At 46.1% G+C, this 22,713-nt stretch overlaps 1 protein-coding gene across 5 annotated transcripts in view; it reads left to right on the top strand.

Annotated features, from left to right (window-relative positions):
* ZNF618 (zinc finger protein 618) overlaps positions 1 to 22,713 on the top strand; it is a 163,160-nt gene that overhangs the window by 43,781 nt on the left and 96,666 nt on the right. The window lies entirely within an intron of this gene.

Below are 22,713 nucleotides of genomic sequence, written 5' to 3'. Positions count from 1 at the left end.
TGGCTCTCACAAAAAAAAGAAATTAAATAAAAAAAGAAATAAGATCGCTGTTGGGTGGGTGCTTTTCCTCTTGGGTACCAGCTTGGTCAGGCTGCTGGAGGACACATTTTGGGACCAGCACCAGGTTGGAGGGAGTGCTTGGGTTTGTGATAGCAGAGAACAGGTTGCATGGGCTGAAGGGCAGGGAGGAAGAGCTGGAGAATGAGGTGGATCCCCAGAAACCACCTGAATCACCCAGGTCTTCAACTTCATCAGCACAGAAGAGCAACTGGACCTTAATTAAAGAGGCTTTTTCTAGGAAGGCTCTCACATGCTCTCCTTGGTGTGCATCAATAAATACTTTCATGTTCCTACTCGTCCTAACTGAACGTTTAAACAGACATTAGCTCAGTCATGCGATTGCTGATGAGGACAGACCTGGCTGGGTAGAAGTTTGCTCGGGTTTATGTTTTGCTTTGTGAGCATCTATTTTGGTCCTGAAATGTGGAAAAGTCCTGTAATTTGGTGCTCAGCTGAGGCTGAATTTGAGGCCTTTGCATGGATTTTACTGTAACACAAAAGAGAAGTGAGTTAATCTTTTACAGGAAATAATTAACATATGGAAATAGTTTTTAAAACTGTGATTGGGTAAATTTGATCTCTGGGGACGAGGTGGGAAAGATTCTGATTGGATTTGGAAGTATTTTTTGTGTGTGTGGTTATAATTAGAAATTTACACATAGTGAAAGAAGTATTGCTGTTGGATGTTGGTTATCATGGCCCGTAGGTTGTTTGGAGTTTTGTTTGGTTTATGATCTTTTTTCTTAATATAGCAATTGGGCCTTGCAGAAGTTTGGCAGTGACATGTTTAACTTTTGACTTAGTTTGGACATTCAATATTTTTGTTACAAAATAACTCTGCTGCATTTTTTTTTAAAAATAAAAATTAATAATCTCTTGGGAACTGAAATTCTGTATTTGAGAAATTGCAAAGCCTCCATTTTGGGCTTTCTTCCACTGAAAGCAAGGCAGCAAAATCGGTGATTTCATGGTAGTTGTATTTTCTAATGCATTTCAAAACTAGTTTCCATGTAGGCATACAGAGTGATACAGAAGAGTATGAAAAATCCGATGCCTCAATGTTTTGTCTTATAGCAGGTCGAAACAAGGGGCTGGTCATTAAGTGATGGCTGGCATGCTGAGCCCCTACAAGTGAAGAGGCTCAACACCATTTGTTTGCCTTGGAGTTATCTAAAAGTCTTGCTGGGTGTGCTGCAGGGTTGCTGCCATCCCAGGACCTGTGAGATGGGGCTTGTCTCTCCATCCAGGTCTGATGCCCCAGGCTCACTCCCTGCACAGGTCAGGGCAGTTGGGGTGCGTTTGGAGGAGGATGAGGATGGTGCCAATGGCCAAAACACTGGGTTTTTGCATGGCAGTGACTGGTACCTGAACAGAAAGCATTACCATGGGGGATTGTCTTTGCTAGAGAAGACCTTGAGACCTGCTGGGTGATGATGCTCTAACTCTAACTTGATGCTGCTCGAACAGGAGGAGACTCATGCACATGGAAACCTGGTGGCTGAGCACAGCTCGCTGGGCTGGACCAGACCTCCTCGTCCTCTCCTTCGTCCTCTCCTTCGTCCTCTCCTTCGTCCTCTCCTTCGTCCTCTCCTTCGTCCTCTCCTTCGTCCTCTCCTTTGTCCTCTCCTTCGTCCTCTCCTTCGTCCTCTCCTTTGTCCTCTCCTTTGTCCTCTCCTTTGTCCTCTCCTTTGTCCTCTCCTTTGTCCTCTCCTTTGTCCTCTCCTTTGTCCTCTCCTTTGTCCTCTCCTTCGTCCTCTCCTTCGTCCTCTCCTTCGTCCTCTCCTTCGTCCTCTCCTTCGTCCTCTCCTTCGTCCTCTCCTTCGTCCTCTCCTTCCTCCTCTCCTTCCTCCTCTCCTTCCTCCTCTCCTTCCTCCTCTCCTTCCTCCTCTCCTTCCTCCTCTCCTTCCTCCTCTCCTTCCTCCTCTCCTTCCTCCTCTCCTTCCTCCTCTCCTTCCTCCTCTCCTTCCTCCTCCTTCCTGCTTCTGCACCATGGCTGGGGAGTGGGACTGACACCTTGCGCAGGGGGACCCTGGGGGGGCTGCAGGCACCGATCTGGGGGAAACATGGGCACTTCCCCGGGGGGGATGGGACATTGGGACTCCTGGAGGCTGCCTGTGTTGGTGCGGGGGGTTGAGGGGTGGCAGTGGCAGGGGCTAGCGGCTGTTTTGCTGTGCCTGCTGCATGGAGAGGAGAGGTTGGTGCTGGCACAGGCATTGAAGTTTGGCATCCAGTGCCCCAAAGGGCCATTTCTGCAGCATTTCCTGGCACGAACGCCCAGGAGATGCTCCACCGGGCTGCACCACAGCTGGTGCTTTTTGCAGGCACCCAGCGCTGCTTTCCCTTCAGTGGTGACCATTAATTTGAAGTAAAACAGGAAAAACTGGTTCAGTGCAGTTCGGAAACTTGGAAATGGGAACAACAAGGAACAATGTACCTGTGCCTCTAGAAATTGATGAAGCGGTGGGTCCCCACAACTGTCGGGGGTGGGCCTGGACCTTCCCTGCCTTCATAGTCTCCCTAATTCGGGCACAGGCTGTGTGCTTCACCCTCCTGCTCACCTGCTGCCGCGTTTATAAAATTGAGCTCAGCTACATAGATAAACACTGCCAAAAGAGGGGCTCTGGCTGCTCCTGAAACCTCTCTCAGACTTTTTTAAAGATTTTTTTTCAGTAAAAGACACGGGTTTTCTGACTTGCTAGCCTCGCGGGACCCTGGAGCCCTGAGGTCCAAATGCCAGCGTGAAGGAACAGCGAGTTGTTTACTTGAATCCCTAATAAAAGGGGGAGATGCAGCTTGTTGTCCTGCAAGCCCGGCTGGTGCAGGGGAAACTGTGGAGGGGGGACGCTCTGGTTCTGGTGGGCAAGACAAGACAGGGACACCTCAGTCACAACAGTGCTCACTTCTCACTTCCAACACGTCTTTTAAAGTTGGGAGAAGGCGATGGGTTTGTGTTTTGCATGCACTGATTGGGTTTTTTCCATGGGAATGGGCACTTTGTTACTAAATCGGAGCCTCTCCGGGATGGTGTGCGTGCTGGTTCCTTAGGTGTTATTTCACATGACTTTCCCCTGCAAGGCAGGTGTGTGGACTCGGCGCCCGTTGGCCTCTGTGGTTAATGATTGTCCCGTGACTGCTCATAACTTGACTCGGTAAATGCCTGGAGCGAGCACAGAGCCGAGCCTGAGCAGGGGGACCACGTCCTGGTGCTCATCCTGCATCCCGGCACAGTGAGCAGCGCTCGGGCAGGACCAGCGCATTTGGGTTTCATCCGGCTTCCTTCCAGAATCTCTACAGTGGGCCCCAGTGCTCTGCTCAGTTTCAGAGAGTCTGAACATGAAAGGAATTGGAGAAATGTTACCCACTTTCCAGAGCTGAGCCTCGGGTAGTGGCACCCGTGATGCTGCCCTGGTACCCAGTGCATCAGCAGGCGGACGGAGGAAAATGCGTGTATGTCTTAACTTGCAATATTTAATTTAAAGACTCACTTTACTCATTGTAAGTCTGCTGCTTGCAAGAGAGAGAAATTCCAGCTCAGAGGGCCAGGCCTCCAAACAAATTTTCCCCCTTTTTTTTTTTTTTTATTAAATAAAATGGTTATCGCTACAGGGACGCTTGTAATTGCATCTTTCTTATATATCTGCATCCGTCTTGTCGCTCTGGGAGGGTGCAAACGCGTGCAGTGGGGACCCGGCGCGGCTCAGCCGCACTCCCGTGCCGGGACTTGGTGCGTTGCAAGGCTGAAACCAAACCCGCAGAGCACCCAGCGCTGCCTTCGAATTACATTCACCAAAGGCGATTTTATTTTTATCGATTTACCAACAAACCGGTTATTTCAGAAATGACTGGCTGCTGCTGTTGGTCATTTCTGGGTGACCAGTTGGCTCTGTGTCGCATGGTTTAATGATTGCATACTTTGTGCTGGTTAAATAGTGCTCAACAAGGAAACAGGAGAAAAACCACACTGGGATAATCTAAGAAAAACAAGGATTATAAAAATGTCTCTCAGGCGCTGACTGCTGGAAGCGAAACCTATTTTGTGGGTTTGTTGCCGCACCTTTGCTTCAGAAAAAACCTGGAGCAGTTGTTCCACTCATTTTCTCAGCAGATGGGCTACTCCATCGCCGGCACGTTCACCCGTCTGAAAAGTAATTATGTCGCTTGGCCTGGTCTTGATTTGCACTTCTATTAGTGTGTGCTGAACTATTACTGCCTTCGGAAGAAGTCTTGATAGATTAGTTCCCCTTTAAAACCAAAAAACGAAAACAAAACCAAGCTCCTGATGCACTACAGAAACATTTCTTAAAAAAAAAAAAAAAAAAGAAAAAAAAAGCCATTTTGGTTCAAAATGTTTCAAAACCTGTTGTAAGATGACCTTAAAGTTCAGGTTACTGGTGCCAGTGCAAGAGGAAATTATCTCCACTGCCTTTTTTACAGCATTGTCGGCCGTGGGAAATTCTCCTTGTGTAGGTCAAGAAATTCACTGTTAATGTTTTGTGTTTAATTCTCCTCTCGTTATAAGGAAAGACATGATTCATGACATCAGCATTGCCATGCTGCCAGCAAGAGCTGTTGTAAAAGCTCCACTTTCCGCATGCTCGGGAGTCTCCAAAACTGGCCTGGACCAGGACAGGGACAAGGACAGGGATGGGGACCTCTCCACTCCCCCTTGTGCAGAGCATGCTTTTCTCCCCCAAACAACCTTGCACTTTTATTTCTGGTGTCAGCCAATAAATCAAAATCTGGGTGGCTCAGTAGATGAGTGTACGGTGGGGGTGAAGCTCCCAGTCACTTATTTTTGTGTAGTTGCTAAAACTTTAATAGGAACTACCAAAAAAAGCCCATATAAAGCCCTCAGTGTTTTTCTAATTATTTTTTTTTTTTTTGAGTGCAAGAATTTATGAGTTTGAGGTATTAAAGGCTTTCCCAAAATTCAAATGTGCTGGAGTGTGGGATGGGATTTACAAAGCACCTGCGTGGCAGCTGCCTGCGAGCGGAGCCGGTGCCCCTGGGCACGGCACGGTGGGACGGGCGCCTGCCGGGGCGTGGGTTTGCACCAGGACTGTTTGTTTAAATTCTTCCCTACTTCCTTATTGCCCAAACGTCTTTTGTTTTTGTTCTCCTGATGGCAGTTGAGAAGGACAGGGGCTAGCGATGCTTTTATATTTATTTCCGAGTTCTGTTTGACAATAAATGAGCAGGAGTTGCTGGTGACTCCGCAATGTCACCGGGCACGTGATGTGTTCATGATTCGTTAATGTTATTTCTTCTTGACTTCGTCAAAAAAGGGGAAAAATCATACAAACAGCCGTGAAAAGACCCTTTTAACCTCAGTTTGCCTGATCCGTGCTGTCTTGTGCCATTGCTTGCTTCGTCCTTGCATCCTCGTGTTGCCCTCACTACTACCAACAGTTAAAGCAATTTGAATTAACCGCTCACGTGTGCAGCCCCATTTTGGCTTTGGTTTTATTTCCCCGGCTAAAGTCAAGTGCAAGGGGAGGTGTGGGCCAGGCTGGGGCTTGGGCCAGGCTGGGGCTTGGGCCGGGTGTGCGGGAGGGTCAGTCCCAGCGCTGGGTGCCTGCTGCGTTGGGCTGCAGAGAGCCCTGGGCTGGCAGCTGCTGGTGGGAGGGCCCGTCTATTTTTGTGTATAATAAAAATACTACTTTGTTCATTACTCGGGGAATATAGGCCGTGACTGACAGCCATTTTGCTCGTCATTAATAGCTCTACTTAATCTCGAAACAAGAGTTTTCCTGTGATATATCTGTAAAACAAAGCAAAACAAAACAACCTTTCTTCCTGCAGTATCTCTAACACACCACCCCCCTCCCAAACAAACAAAAAAAAAATCCCGATTCCTCCTCTCCTCTGACGAACAATGACTCATTCAGCTTATTTTTTTTTCTTTACTGTTTTGGTTTTTTTTTTTTTTTTTTCATTTTGGCCTTTGCTTCCCTTGGGTGGCTGCGTTGCAGGCGGAGCTGGCAGCAGTGCTGCTGGTGAAGATTGCCCAACTCCGACGAGCCCCTGCATTCAACTCTTTAGAAGTCTGCCAAAACTTTTGAAGTGTTTGGGCTGAAATTTTCCAAGCCAGGTGTCTGCCTAAGGGGGGGAATTTGTTTGGAGAAGTTGCATCAAAAACTACCACTGTCCTGGCCGATGAATGGGTTCAGAGGAATACAGGTTTGCTCACAGCGAGCCCAAAAAATTGTCATGGGTGGGGGGAAAGCACGTTGCGCTGGACCCCGGCCTTTCTGGGTCCTTGCCCCTCAAGGGGTCTTTCGTCTTTTGCTGATCTTTAGGAATTTTTGTGGTTAAATGACCCGCTGGGCTCAGGCAGCTGGTTCGGGGCTGGCGCAGTCACGAGCACTTTGCTCCGGGGAAGGAGGCAAAAATTGCTGTTGAGCATCAAGTGCAAAACTGGGAGAACTTCTTGTATTTCAGGGATGTGGCACTGTGGAAAAACACCCTGATCCAGCTGAATTATTAACCTTGGAAAGTACTCGAGCTGCAAATGCTCAGCCAAGCCTCAAGAGGAAGGGGCAGCCGGGGTGGCACGCAGCAGGGCTGGGGGGCTGAGCAGAGCATCCCTCCTGTGTCGTCGGTGTCGCCACATTGCCCAAACCCCCCAGGTACAGAGGAAAGCATAAGTATGGGAGGGTAAAAAAAAATAATTCTAGTAATTTCTAGAAAATTATCCAAAAAATTTAATTCTAAATAAAAAAAAATATTGTGGAAATATTGCAGAATCAGTGAACTAGTCATCCAGCAGTGGCCCCAGCCACGTCAGTTTGGCTGCTAAAATTTTCTTTTTTCCCCTTTATTTTTTTTGAAAGCAGTGAGGGCTGGAAGAGTTGAGGGTCCCGTGGAAGAGGCAGCGTGTGTTCAAGTAACTGAAGGCTGCGTCAGAGCACAGGGCAGGCTGGCGGCACATCGCACAGGGTGGATTCCAGCAAAATTTTGACATTTTCCAACTTTAGATTTTGCAACTGTGTTATTTTTCAATGTGGTTTTAATGTAATCCATACATGGGGTTAGGTTTCCAGGATGGGCTTTTAAAGCTGGATTTTTCTGGTGATGCCGTTCGTTGCTGCTGTTCCTGTTGATGCCATGGTTGGTTGAACTCACCATCAGACTCCCCAGGATTTGCGATCCTGTCGGTTGATGCATCCATCCCCTTGTTTACTTTTTCTCACTTGATCTGCTAATTTCCAGATTCTTTCACATTTTCCCTTTCAACCTGATGTCTTAGTTCTGGTGCTTTATTAATCCAGGTAATTATGTTGAGTTCAAGTTGTTTGAAATCCACTTATGTTGGTATAGGAAGTACTTACTGTATTAATGAAATGATCCAAGGTGGCTTCTTCTCTGAAGTCCTTAATTTGTACTATACATGTTCCTCCTAATAATACTGAACTTTGTAACAATGCACATTTCCTCTGTCTTCCCAAAGAGACACTGAAATACATGAATTCTGTGATTTTTTTTGGAGTACACCAATAATTCATCCGGGAGTGTGATGTTCCCTTGTGTGGACATGTCAAATGCCATCCATCTCCAAAATCCCAGCAGTGGTCTCTCTGCGGGGTCTGCAAAAGGCTGTAGGGAAACAACTGCGTATAACATAAAACAGTTTTCTTAAAGATTTCAAATAATAATATTTTAAATAATTACATTTGAAATAACATATTGAGTATTGACTATTTGAATACTAAAATAGAATAAAAAGTTTTCTTAAAGATTTCAAAATTCTATTGAAATAAGCTTTTGAGAAGGACAGCGTAGGCAAGGGAGCAGAGCCTGGGGGGGCTCTTGTTCTGGGTGGAAAACATCTCTTTTGTGATCACCATTTTGTTTCTCTTTCTGGGAAAACAAGAACATGGTGGTGCTCCATTTTGCTCAGCCTGTGTTTCTGAGCAGACGCTGTGGATGAAGATTTGCTCCATCTCTGCAGGAGCAGAATGGTGTTTCCCATGTGTATTTATTGAATTTTCATGAGTGTTTTCCCTTGCTGGGTCATACAGGCAGTGAAACCTTGTAAAGGTGGCGGTGGGGTTTTCCCCAAAATTTTGTGTTCCCCCGCGTGTCCAAGCTCTGTGGTGAACGCTGGACAGGGGGAAGGTCATCAAAAACCTGCAGAAACTAAGTTTTGAGTCAAACTGGAGGTTCAGAGCAGGGGACTTAGCTCTGGTTAGAGCCATACTTGAACTAAAGCAGTCGAGCTGGGGAAGGGAAGGTGGCACGGAGAAGTGCTGAGATTAAATCTTGGTCTGACAAACCCTGGTGCCGGAGAAGCTAAATCTATAGGGTTTAGTTAGAGGAGCCTAAACGTGCTCCAGAAGCAGCATCTCAGTTGCTGAGACAGTGGAGACAATACCAGCCATGGCAACTCTCCAGGGGAAGAGAGGAGAAATGTAGAAATGAGAGGCATTTAGGACCACGAACGAAGAACAGAACAGTTTTTGCTGGTGCCTTAGAAGTCTCGCCCCATCCAGAGCCGCGCGATGCCCCTGGCAACACCAGGGAAGTGGTGGGACCGTTGGCAACGTGCGGCTGGCTCTGCGGCCTCCGAGAGCATTGCACTCTGCTCTGCTCGTCAGCAGGCTTTACCCTGTGCTTTTTCTGGGTCTGGCATAAAATTAGTTAAACGAGGCGGTGTAAACACGGAAAGCTTTGAAGATTTAGTTTGGTGTTTCTAAATAAATACAAAAGACGGTCCGTGCGTGAGCATGTGTGGGAGAGGATGGGACATAGGGACGATGAGCATCCTTCTGCCTTTGCATATTGACACCACTGACTTTTTTTAGACAGCAGCTATCAGAATAAGGGCAGGGTACCATTTTTTTTTTTTCCCCTTGTCCTGTTTGTCCTCCTCTGTCTGTGGAAAGTGGTTGTTTGTCTGTTGGGTGATCTGGGAGCAAGAGTTTTCCCAGCTGGGCTGGTCCATGCAGCATCGGGCACGTACCAGATAACAGCCCCTATCCTGAGCTTAAGTGTGTCACGCCAATAATAGCATTAAGGTTTCAAACTGAAGGAGGGATGGGGGTTTTTTTGTGTGTGGTGGTTAATGATTAATTAGGTCAAATTCTCCAAAATTAGACTGCTAGAGAAGGAATGGGCCAAGAATTTGCATTTTCACAAAATCTTGCGACAGAAACTGATGGGGGCTGATTCCGCTTCCTCCCCCCACATGCTCTGTCCCATGCCCCAAACTCACTTTTCCCCAGAAGAGGTTCATTTTTAAAATTATATCCATTAATATCCCAATTTCCTTTTTTCCCCCCATTTTCAAATCTTGCATTAAACCCCTGTAGATTCTGCTTTAAGTAGGCAATTAAGCTAACAACATAATTATATCCCTTAATGCTCATTTTAACCAGTTTAGAGAAGAAACAAAAGGGGAAAGCAGCTTCAAATATATGGAAATAAAAGCTCTGATGTAAAGATATTTTTGATACTCGCGATAATTTGTGCAAAGTGCAGAGTTTGCCCATTAGTGGCTGCAGGGAAGCCTGGAGGTCACATTTAAGAGCCTTCCAGGCACGGTGGGGTTTTACCTTCTGCATGTCCTTTTTCTGAACCCTCCCCCTGCTGCAAACTTCGGGTAATCCCAGGAGACTCGAGAGTATGTCCACTTCATATTGCAATATAGTGGCTGCATAGCTGTGGCATGAGAGGTTTTTCTTTTTTTTTGTTACCTAGGCAATTAGTCACCAGAGACCAATCCACTGAGGCTGCAAGCTGCTGCCTTACCATATGTATGAGCAGATGATAGAGCGCTGCACAGTAACAGTGGTGGAGAGTTACTGTAGTGAATCTGTGCCCCTCCTTTGCTACCCGCGCAGAGGCAGACCCGAAGGGTAGCCGTGCCCTCATGGTAGCAAGTAGAATAACTTTCGTGGTTTTCTGCCGAGCACACAATGGCCACAAAAATCTGTTTGCAAGGCACAAAGTTTTATGAAGACCCTCCTAGCTTGGAGTCAGGAAGCTGCTTTGGCATCCCAGATCTTTCTGGGGAACCCAAATACTTGGCTGAAGTTGACTTTCTGAGGTCAGCTGGTGACTCTGGCAGACTGATGGTGCAGTACAGGCACAAGTGACTGTAGACGCTTCTGTCCTTTGCAGAAACGTGTGTTCGTTTTCACTCCCCTTTGCCCATGCTAATTCCAGTAAGGACACGGAGGTGCCATTCAAGCAGTTTGGCGCATGTTTGTGGATCCTGGGACAAGCATCTCAGAGCTGTAAGGGTCCTGTCTCAGTGTGCGAGTGGCCATGATCATCTAGATCTAGTGAGGAGCACCAGCTTGACCATTTTTTCTGGATCATTCAGGTGAACATAAAGCAATTAATATTTATCTTTCTTAAGAAAAGAGTTAGCTATAAGCTGACACTAAAGCATCTGGGATGCTTGAGCAGAGCCTCATGCATGCCAGCATGGCCGCGTTGCCTGTGTGCTCACATTGGCCATGTTGTGTAGGCACCTTGGTTTCTGGGGGCAGGGAGCTTAGACAGGAAAATATTCAGACAATCACTTTTTCCGGAGCTTTGATTAGACCTTCAGGATGCTTTTTCACATGTTCACCAGTGCCTGGAGGAGGCAATGTGGGTGATACCAGCAGATATTCCCCTGGACAACCCACTCCTTGGCTTCTCTGCAGACACTGCCCACCAGGAGTAGAGTGAGCATCTCTTGGAGCTGTGGCTTCATGGACAGGAGCTTTGGTTAGCTGGGAGGAGAAGGCATCTGATAGTTTCATTTTCTTTACACCAGTAAATAACCATTTAAGTTAAGGTAAGAATTTTGCATTTTTGTTAAGGGGGTCTGGTTTGAAACCACCAGTGTAGGAATTAGAAGTTGTCTGTATCATTCCTAGGATCTACGGAATTGGTGTCCCTTATGTATGTTTTTTTGGGGGTTGTGGTTGTCAAAGGAATGCAGTATAATTAACTGGATATTGGCAGTCTGTCTTTAAAATAAATGTCTTTAAAATAAAGAAGAGAAGGAATTGAATGGAAGGATGGGTGTTCTCTGAGTTGAATAACATCTATTGCATGACTCGCTAATGTGAGAGGAGGGGATATTCTCAGAGTAACATCCCAGTTCAGTCACCATCCTGCTTGTTGCAGGGGTTCAGCTTGTCCTGGCAGGGTAAAGCTTGTCTGTGGGACCTTACTGGGCTCTTGAGCCTGTGCCCAAACATGTTGGAGCAGTTTGCCTTGACTTCTTCTCTGAGCCTGGGTATGGGTTACCCGTTTCTTTCCTCTTTGTGGAAAATACAATATCATGACTTACTGCCAGGTGTCCACTGGCTCAGAGAAGATCTGTGACCTGCTGTAGCTTTAGCAAACATTGTCCATAGCTCCAGCCTGGGGTGTCTGTTCAGACCTCCAGGTATGGGTTGCAATGAGTGAGGAGATGTGTGGCATTATTGAAGACCTGGAGATGCCCCAATTAAGTTGCCAGCTCGACAAAGCAGGAGAAGGCTGGAGTGAAGAGGCTTTTGAGTATTTGTAATGATGAAGCTCCCCAAAAGACTCCCCACACCCTGTCCTGCCCTTGCCTGGGGATGTGCGTCTCTCGTGTCCGTCTTTCTCCAGCCAACCTTCTCCTAGAGTCGGGAATGTCCTGTGTCCTCCTGTGTATTTACAACAGTGTGGGGGCAAAGTGCATCAGAGTAGAGGTCCCTCACCTGGGATGGAGTTTGGGGATTCAAGGACAGTGTCCAGTAATCACTGGGCTTTTACACAGATGCCCTGAATTGTCACAGCTTTCCATACTTTTAATCCGACACTTGGAGTGTTACGTGCAGAAAGCAATTCTTGGGCTGAAGAAATTTTCCAGATGCTTAGTAGAATAATTTATTGGAGATGATGTGCTTTAAGCCAGTCCTGATGTTTGTGGTGTACCATGTTTCTTGGGTGCAAAACAGTTCACATAGAAAATACCCATGGCTGCTGCTGAGGTTATATATGATCTGAGTGGAAAACAGTGCACCCAAGGTGAATAATTGTCTGTGGGGCTGCCACAGCATGAAATGTAGGTGAGCATCATTTCTTCTTTTTTAAAGGGAGAGCTTGTGGAAGCTGGCACACATGAGCTTTTCCCAGCCCAGCATCTTCTGCCATTGGTACTCACAGGGGCCTGGAGCAGGCTGGTGGCCGGAGGATTCCTGGTGACCCATCTGGAGGAGGAAACAGTCCTTGGCCTAATTTTTTTTTTTCATCCAAAGGACCACAGATCTATTTCAGTGGGTTCATTGCTCCTTTCTCAACTCAGAGGCAGAACCAGCCCTATCTGGCTCTGGCAGCAGCAGTCTGTGTGGCAGGGAAAGCCAGACTTTGTTTGGAAATCAGGCTTCAACGCTTGGGCTAGGGGATTTCTGTCTAGTTCTTAGACATGACCCAAGGCTGCGTCTGAATTTTGGAGAGGCAATCACACGTGTTGGCTCTCCTTTCAAAAGACTTTGCAGCAGCTGCTGGCCTGCAGACTGGCAGAGGACTACTGATGCTGCCTGCAAAATTCAACCCTAAAGTGCATCCTGTAAGAAGATTTGTACCTTTTTCACATCATGGTGACGGTTCTCCTGCACTGCTCCGACAAATCTGTCTGATGGCAGGGCTGTGCAAATAATAGATTTTTTGGTTTCCTTGAAGTTCTGACAAAGTGAAAAATTCCTTTTCAGGTTGAGCTGAAAGAAAAATGTATTGATTTTAATTTTTGTTGTTGACCAGAAAATAAAGAATATCTTTTGGGGTTGCATAGTTTTGAGTTGAACAGGATTTGGGGCTTCCGAGTGGTTCATTTAGATTTTGAGCACATCTTACAGTTCTTGCTTTAAAAAATAAATAGGACAGATATTTTGTCTGTATGGATCAGAAAATTTTATATGTCGGAGTGTGTCACTTCCACTTTTTGAAAGTGAGTGTCATGTTCTATTGTATGAATGGTTCAGCAGAAATGACACTAATCCATGCAAAGGTGGGTCTGGCTGTAGCTACACTTCTGGCTGAAAGTGATTCCCCTGCAGCTCTGTGCCCTCATTTTTTTCAGCTCTATGAACTATAGAGTATTGGAGGTCACACAGGTCAGGTCTGGGTGATGTTTGTCTCGTGTAAACTGCGTGAAAAACAGTTTCTTTAGCTGCAGCCTGAACAGGTTTAAAATGTGCCCAGGAAAAGTTGGTTTTCCTCTTCCCTTATTTTCCAATTTGCCATTGTTCTCAGGAAGCAGCAAACTCATCCGACTTTGCTGAGACCATCTAAGCTTTTCTGTGTTTTTTGGTCTTTTTTATTTTGGTTTCTGTTTTTTTTTTAATCTTGGAGATTGTTTGTTTATTGATTTATATCTGCTTGGGGAGTCGATCTGGTGATATTTATAGGATTTGTGGTTGGCTGATGGGAGTTATTTTGCAAGCAGAATTTCTAAGATTTCTACTTTAAGCTTGCTTTTTCTCCAGCTTCCTTCATATTCCCCCCTTCCTTCTCTTTTCTCATTTTTTCTCTTTTATCTTTTTACTATTTTTTTCTTGCCTTTTTCTTTTTTTCTTTTTTTTTTATTTTTGAGGGAGCCAGGCAGACTAAACTCTTCCTGAATTTTCCCCTGTAATTACTGCTCTTTTTTAAGTTTGAAAAAATTATCCAGCTTTGTGTGCCTTCCCCCCTTCTTACTTTTAGATCGATGTGGTTTGACTTTTTGTTTTCCCTTTACAAAGTAAAATTACCACCATTTCATGCTATTAAAAAAAGCCAATCATACGAAACGGGGAGAGAAGGTGACGTCCTGTAGTTAACCTCCCAACGGTAAATGTTTTCGTTTCAACCTCACAGCTTATCTCTAAATGCTACAAGGGATTTTGTTCATAAGGATAAAATTTATATTTTTCAAATGGACAGCCTTCCCCGCTAGCATCAGGAAGGGGTCTTGGGTACCAGCCTTGCAGGGGACCCTTGGCCAACACTGGACCTCCTTATGATCCTGTTCCTAACACTATCTCACTGTGATATTTATTAAATTATGGATTTTTTAATTCTAGAGACTAATTTTCTGCCTTGGATTGTTGTGTCATTTAATTTTTCATTATGTCCTTCACATTGAAGCTGAACATTGGCAGTACCTTGCATCTGTGCAGTGCTGTTAATTATGAAGGGACCCAAAGCATTCTCCAAAACTTAGCAAAAAAGAGGTAAAACCAGCTCCAAATTGTACAGTTCTGCCCAGGGATCACATTACTCCCACTGCAACACAGATGACTTAACTATGAGCTGGAGCAGCTCCTCTGGGACATGCTTCACAGCCTCTACAGATTTAAAGGGCAAAGTTTTAGTCTCTTCCAAGAAGTGCTTCATCACAGGGATTCTGGCTCTGAGATCCACGATGCTGTGGCTGGTGGATGTCCTACCAGCGTGAGCAGTCCTCTGAGGATGTTCTTGACATGAGTTGGTTTTGGTTTCGTTTTTAATTTTTGCTCGCGTGTTGGGTTGGGGCTTCTTGAAGGTCATAGACTCTTGCAAGAGACCAACAATCTGTGAATCTCTGTCCTCATGCTGGGAAGCACCAATGCGACTTTGAGGCTTCATGGGCAGATGGGAGGTACTGAGTTCGGAGATGGTTTTTCCTCTTGATACAGGCTTAGCTAATTCTTTCCCAGCATCCTTTTTAATGCTCAGAGAGCAGGATTTGAGCATCTACAACAGCTCATGATACAGGTGGGCCCGTATCTGGTGGGCCGTCTTGCTGTCAGGTAGTTGTTCTGCTTGGACGTGCATCAGGAGTGCAGGCTAGTGATGGCAGAAGATGCTCCTGCGTAGTGTCCGTGTTGCAGCATTGCACCTGCATGTGTGTTTGGATTTGGACGTCTTGCTGTCTGAGAGCTTGAGGTTCTCCTGGCTGGTTCGCTTTGGCCAAACCACGCTGAGCTCTAGGACCACCCCCCCCACTCTGGGACTGCCTGGGAGGGTGAGTTCCTCGCCACACGTTCCCAACCACTGCAAACATCCGCTCTGTGATTGCATAGAGGCTTATTTTGGGGTAGATTAAACTGTTCCCGTTCAACTTCTGCTGAGTTCTTCCAAGCGCAGTGGAGATAAAATCATTTCTCAGGTTGCCTCCCATTAGCTGAGCTGCGGTGAGAGCTCGTGCACGTGCTCCCAGCCTGCTCCGCTTGCGAGTGGTTCATCTTAAACTCAACTTTCAGGTCTTTCCCACCATATCTCATCAGCCTCCAGCGGTGGATGGTTCCTGGCGGATCCTGCCGTGGGGGTAGCTCCTGCGGTGGGAAGCTATCGCAGCCCCATCATTCGCAGCATTTCAAAGCAAGGCCTGCCTACGCACAGCCAGGAGATGTGCCTGCTCACAAACGCCTGAACAAACTGTGTTTAACAGCACTTCTGTAGTAAAATGTGTGTGAACCATGTATAAATAAGTCTAATTTTAATTTTTTTTTTTCCGTGTGCATTCGTAGCTTGTTAGATATGTTTGTTTTATCAACTTGGAAAAGTGCCTGTAATGGGATTTTTTAAAAAATTGATTTCCTGAGAGCTTCCTGTGAAATTGGAAACCTGGAAAAATGGGTGGATTTCTGAAATGCTATTGCATGTCTCCTTCTCCCCCTTTTTTTCCCCCAAGTAAAAAATAATAATCCCCTCCTCCCCCCCCCCCCCCCCCCCCCAAGGTTTCATTCCATATACATTTATTCTTTAAAAATATTTCCAGCTGTTTCTTTTGCTGGGAAACTCATACCATCTGTAAACAACTGCTTGATGCAGATAATTCTGTTGTTTTGCCCGGTCACTCTTATTTTCCAGCTTTTATAATATGAGAGTTCAGAAATAATCAGTAATGCCTTTTCTCCTCTTCTCCCTCAATTTGATTATTTTTCTCGTAAAGCACAGAGTAAGGAGAGCACTGAGCAACAGGAGATGGAAAAATATTTTGATTACTTTTCAGTTGCTTATAATCAAGGAGTAACTCTTTAAATCCAGACCAATTTGCTGCATTGATTTAATTCATAATTTTAATTTCATGACTGTTAGGGGGGAAAAAAAAAAAGGTACGTCAGCTTGAGGCTTTTTAACACTTGTTTGAACATTTGTAGTTTTAGGTTAAAATTTATTTAATGTTCCCTTTCTTCAGTCTACTTCTGCTAGCATGTGCTACTTGAATTTCCCTGGGCTGCCACGGGAGAAAAATTGAAATTCAAAGCACAGATTCTGCCAGTACTTTCAGCAAGTTCATAAAATTACTCATACGTATATTCCCTTGACTCAAACACAACTGCTTACAGCCCTTAAACATGTCTGCGACTATCTAAAGTATTGGGAGCCAAAGCGAATGGTAGGTGACATGAAAACCTGGAGTCCTTCAAAGGCAATTTTTTTCCGTTTCAAGAGGGAAAAGCACTGGTGTGGTTCAGCACCTGGCCAGGCTGGTGGTGATTTTGTGACGGGATTTTTCACTGCCTCACTGATTTTGGTGTTTGCATGGCTCTCCTGGTTAGCAAAATCCCATGTGTGACTTTTCCAGCAGGAATTTGACCTTTTCAGTTTGAAACTTCTTAGAAGAACTTGTAGTTCCGAGTTACTGAGACAGCTCGGAAATTGGGCAGATGCAGGCAACACAGCCAAGTTACCAAATTAAGATTATAAAATGGGAAGATAATAAACAGTAGACAAGAAGTACATACAATGAAACTGAATGAGAATAATTTCTAGACTTTCATCATTATTTTTTATTATTATTATTTGCCTACTTAAAAGTTTAACTTCATGCTGCAACTTTCTCTGCCCCAGATAAGTTTGGGGAGAAGTTGAAGCTTGAGCAAACCCAGTCCCACCGAGTGCAAGACCAAGCAAAGAGAAAAAAACAAACGTAAAAAAAAAAAAAAAGTTAAAAGAAAAATAGTTCTCCTGCCAATACAAAGAGAATTGAAATCAGCATAGAGAGGGCCCCTGGGTGAAGTCAGACGTGAAACTACAAGAGCAGAGGGGATCATTCCCGTCTCGGCTTTTCCAGTGAAATCCCGTGCTCATGCCTGACTTTTGCATTGGGCTGATCAACCTCCTAGCTGGTTTCATCATTAGTGTTTGTTACTAATTAGTATTTGGGAGGCACCTAGTGGCTTCATGGGAACTGGAAACCTGCGAGAAGATGAGCAGTGAGAAATATCAGCTGTTAATTATCGCCAGTACCGCAGGGATGGTCACTGGGAGAGGGGGTTCGCTCCACACCTCCATGGGTGGGACTGGAGGAGACCCCTGGCTTCCCCCGGGACGGCCGGACGGGGGGCGAGAGCGTCTCTGCTGTCGTGCTCTCTCATGGTGGAAGGTCCTGGCTGTCCTTGCCTGAGCGCTGTGATCCAGCAGTTCTGTTGCCCTTGGTGATGGTGTTTGCTGGCTTAAGGTCTTCCTTGACATGCGTCCTCTTTGGCCACCAGCAAGAAGGGGACATGGCCAGGGGCCTGGCCAAGCTTGGGTGATGCTGTTTTCCTATCTAGAAACTGCTCTGATTTTTTTTTAGGCTGAGCCATGGTCTCCAACAGGCGTTCATGTGCCTGTGTAAATGTGGTGGAGGTGCTTGTGTGGGTGAGGTGACTGCTCAATAAACCTCATGAATTTTGTTCTGCTCAAACAAAGAGCAGCTGCGTGGGGCATGACGCGCTCGCTGTGTCCCTGAGCGCCGAGCATCGGGATGCTCTGTCTGTCTGACACGGGCGTGCTGGGGACAGGTCGTGTCCCTGAAGGTCACAGTCACCTTGGCACTTTCCCATGAGTGAATCTGGGAAATTTCAGTGTTAAAATAAGTCTTTGTAAAGCTGGGTTTAAGTAATGCATAAATCCAGGAGAAACGAGCACCTTCCTCTCCTGCTGGAGACTTTCCTGTACGCAGTGTTAGAACCCGATGGTCTTGACACTGGGGGGTGGTCCATGGGCTGTTGGTACCACCATGTGTCAGGTGTCACCACGCCCTGGCAGTGGAGTTGTTGAGCATCACCTGTGCGTGTCCCCGGCAGGTTTGGTTTATACCCGTCCTCTGCGCCTCCGTCACCTTCTCGCGGGCTGGAGAGCTCGTCCCTGGCTGGGCGGGAGCTGCACACGCTTCTGTGTCTGGGAAGGGAGTCGCTGCCTTTTTCTCCTGATGACCTCAAGCAGAAAACACTCCCACTATTCTCATCTCAGGGTTCAAAAATCTCAGATTCTTTTTTTTTACTGTTGGGTTTTCCCCCTTGCGGCAGGAAGAAGCACTGACCTCAGCCCATCCACGCGCTGTTTTTTCCTGCAGCAAGGCTGCAGCTGAGGAAAAGGGCAAAATTCCCCCACGTGCTCACAAATATTTTTGACGCTATTATTTTTTAAAGCTGCTGCTGACATGCCCAAGCCGTGTCTTGGCAGTTTTGCCCCACAGTCCGGACGGGGGGTGTTTGCAGACCTGGCGATGGGCATGGTGGGACGGGGGAATCCTCACTCCTGGGGCTCAGCTCTGCCATGGGACCGGAGAAGATGCCTTGGGTAGAGCTCAGATTTCCTCCTTGCAGATACTTTTAAAATTATTTTTATTTTGGTTGTTTCTTGAGGGGAAGCTGCAGCTGAGGAAATAGGCAGCACATTCCTCCGGCCCAAGGAACTTACTTACTCCCTGATGGAAAATTCATCTGTTTTGGAGGCTGCCCTTATGGAACTGCAGAGGCAAAGGATGAGGATGGGACAAACCACAGCAGCCTTAAAGCACTGGAGATCATTTCCTTTGTGCAGGGGATGCCCTGGCTCTGGGAAGCACCCGGGCACGCGTCCTGCTCAGCTCACCCTTTGGCTCAACATTGCTCTTTATAAACTTCGGGGGACATCGCTGAGTTTGAGGCAGGGTGAGAAGGACATCGTGGGGGTGATGTAGGGGACTGCGGTGCCATCCCAAAGCCAGGGGTCTGGGTTTCCTTAACATACGCTGTATTGGCAGGAGGAAGCAAAGATCCAAAAAAAACCAGGGCACAGGCGTATTTATGGGTCCTTGTGCTCTGCAGATGTTTCGGTGCGATGTGGGGCTTTTTTTTTCCTTGCTATTTAATGAAAATTAAATAGGAAACTGCCAATGTCTTGCCCTTTGTTAAAAAAAAAAGGAAAAAAAAAAAAAAAAAAGCACTTCCTGCATTTTCTGTTGCTCTGAAGTTAATAATAACAGACAGCGCAGGTAGGCAGGCCTGCAGTTATTTTTATGGCGCATTCCTTTGTGAGACCTGTTTTCAGTTGCTTCTCCCGTTGCCAAATTTTAATTATTTGGGGTGAAATTTTCCACGCTGGGTGCTGCTGGCTTGTTTGTAAGGTGTACGTGTGTTTTGTGTTTCGCTGAAAATTACTCAGCTGTCTTTGGGAAAGCGTTTGGGGAAAGTAGGTTGTGGGGTTTGGATTTTCTTTTTCTTTTTTTCCTCAGGTAAAACAAACAACTCAGCCCTTTTACAACACATCTGAAGAGTAAAGCTGGCTTTCCCTGCTCTGAGAGAGGAGCTGGAGTGAGCAGCTTCTGCTCCTCCTGCAAACCCCAGGCAGAATTAGGGACATCTCCCCTCAGCAGAGCCGGGGTGAAGTTCGGAGGCAGATCGTGGGGGTGTGGCTGGGTACGAATAAATAAATGGATTTAAAACCTTTTCCTGCCTGGGGAGAGGTTTGGCAGTTGCGGATGGGGGGTCCTGGCACCCCCGTCCTGCGCTGGGCGTCACACCCGTGGGAGCAGATCTGAGCGTGGTGTACATGGATGCAAATCCAAGTGATTTGAATAATTCTTTTTAATCATCATTTAAGTGATCAGGCAGAAAGCCCGTGCTTAAATCTTCCAAAATCTAATTTAATGTTTTTATGGTTTTTAGGTTGTGGGTTTTTTTTTGTTTTGCAGTAGCTGTTAAAATGTTGGGGTTTTTTTCCCAATATAGTGTAGCCCTTTCTGTAAACATGGATTTCTCAGGTCAGTTATACATCTGCTTGGACTCCTAATTTTTGACACTTTATCCTGTTAGGAGATGTTGACTGATACATTTCTTATTTAGCACATGATTTACTTTTCGCTTACAACTTGAGTTGAGGAGCATATGGCCAGAAACCAGATTCTGCTTTTGTGCATTTTAATTTAAAAGATATTTATTAGCGTTAGTTAAGCAAAACTACCTTAAATATACCCAATACGTACAAAAGCAGCTTTAGGGAATCATATTTTGAATTGTAAATTATTTTACATGAGAGATTGTATGACTAATTATCCAGCCTGTGTTTCAGAGCCCCGTGTCCGTCCTTCCCTACTTGCCGACTGGCAGGCAGACGCAAACTCTGCTCCTCTGCTTTTTCAATTATAAATGAAGAAGTCACCAAATTAAATTACCTGGGTAAACGGGTGCGCAGGAGATTTCTCTTCGTCCTTCCCAAAGACACTAGTTTGTCAAAAGCTGATGTGACCCACTTTGGCACATTCTGGTTGCTGGTGATTTCCAGCAATTCACCGCTTCGACTTGCTTACGATATTTGTAGTCCTTGAGTACCACTTCTTAGAATTTAAATGCAACATTTTATTTTAAATGGATTAATAGCACGGCCTGCAAAAGGCATCATCCCTTCACATTTGATTCCAAATGGGCAAAATAAAAGGAAAAAAGCTTATTTCAGCCAGATTTTTTAAAATATGTGCCAGTTTTTCCCTGTGCTGAAGGTGAGCCCTGAGCAGAGTGGGAGAGGAGGAGTCGCCTTTCGGGTGGGGTGGAGGGCTGGAGGCCGGGGTGGTGCCACCACGGGGTGGAGAAGTTCTGCTGAACGTTGAGGTGGCCGTGGCCCAGGCTACTCCAGGGGGGTCCAGCCAGGGGCGATGGCTGGTTCTTTGGGCAGCACAATGAGTGCTGCCACCAGCCCTGCGTCCGCCGGTTCGAGTCTGTAGGTCTTTGGTGTCAAGGTTATTTTTGAGATTTGCTTTGTGATTGCTGAAGGTCAGAGCCACCTCACAGGGTCCTGGCCACCGCGCCATGATGGCCCTGCCTGCTCTCCATGGAGAGTGGAGGCACATCAAATGGCTTATGTAGGTCAACTTACATGCACTTTGCTGAAATACTTCCTTTTTTATTAAGCTTGCAATTGTGGTTTTCTTGCCAACTTTGGGGAGAATGCCATGATGCTTCTTTATTATGCTTTTTTACCTTTTCATGCCATGTATGATCGGAGGAAATTCTCTTCCTGTGCTTAGGCTGGACACGTTGTGGTCTCGGGTAGTGCGGTTGCTGGTGGTTTATGATTAAATCATTTTTCAGCTGTAGGACGGGCTGGGATTCGCTGTGCTTGGCGCTGCACAAGTGCTGAACTAAACAAAGTGGTTCTTAAAGAGTTTGTAACCAAGACAAATTGCTGGCACAGCAAATTTGCCAGTTAACTACATGTTTGGAAACTGGAACAGTGTGTGAAGGTGTCTCCTGGTGGCCCCTTTGGTGAGGATGGGCCTGCGAGGAGCGATTGAAGGAGCTGGGACTGTTTAATTTGAAGAAGAGAAGGCTTAGGGGAGACCTCATCATTCTCTACAGCTCCCTGAAAGGACATTGTAGAGAGGTTGGTGCTGGTCTCTTCTCACAGGTAATTAGTGACAGAACAAGAGGGAACGGCTTTAAACTGCAACAGGGGAGGTGCAGGCTGGACATGAGGAAAAACTTTTTCCCAGAAAGAGTGGTCAGAGAGTGGAATAGGCTGCCCAGGGAGGGGGTGGAGTCCCCATCCCTGGGTGTGCTTAAGGATCGTTTGGATGAGCTGTTGGGGGATGTGGGGTAGGGGAGAACTTTGTAGAGTCGGGCTGATGGTTGGACTCGATGATCCCGAGGGTCTTTTCCAACCTGAATGATTCTGTGATTCTGTGATTTAAGCATCCAGAAACATTTAAGACAGCTAGATCTGATTTCGTTGAGACTTGACTTGCTGTTTAGGTCTCATGGATCCAAACTGAGAAGTCAGCGGCAGGCTTGCACAGCCCAAGAACAACCACAGCAACTCTGCCCATGTCCATCGGTGGATTTTCTTGTTTCCCCCATGGGAAGTACCCAGGAGATGCCTCGTCTCCAAGAGCATCTTGGCTGTGTGAAACCATCTAGACTGAGAGCTCTTGTGGTTCCTTCTTTTCTTTTTCTCTTTTAAAATAAAGATACTCCCTAACGCTGGTGGGGTCAAACTGTTGCACCTCCCTTTCTTCATGCACGTCTTGTCCTTTGCACTAGTATGTGCTATGTCCTGAGAGAGGAGAGTCCAGGAAAATAAGTCAAAAGCAAAAAAATGGCATTATAAAAAATAATACTAAAAAAAGACAGAAAGGGGAAATCAGGTAGGACAGACACACACAAAATGGGGAAGGAAAGCAAGGAAGTAAATAATAAAATTGTGTATTGGCCCTGGAAGGTGCCGTGCAGTTGGTTGGTGACGGTCAAGAATCACAGAGGCTGCAGTCACCACGTCATTTATTTCCAGCAATTCATTCGCTCAACTCCAAATACAAATATGAAAAGGAACATAAAATGAATTACATACATGATCCTTCACAGAGTGATACTTGAGTTAGGTTGAGCGGTAAATCACACCAGAGGCACCAGCTAACACGTGTGTGTAACCAGGAGTAAAACACGGCATCAGGACATGGATATGCTTCGTACTGGGAGC

Source organism: Strix uralensis, chromosome 21 (assembly GCF_047716275.1).
Source record: "Strix uralensis isolate ZFMK-TIS-50842 chromosome 21, bStrUra1, whole genome shotgun sequence".
NCBI classification, from domain to species: domain Eukaryota; kingdom Metazoa; phylum Chordata; class Aves; order Strigiformes; family Strigidae; genus Strix; species Strix uralensis.
This window is presented reverse-complemented; position numbering and strand designations above follow the sequence as displayed.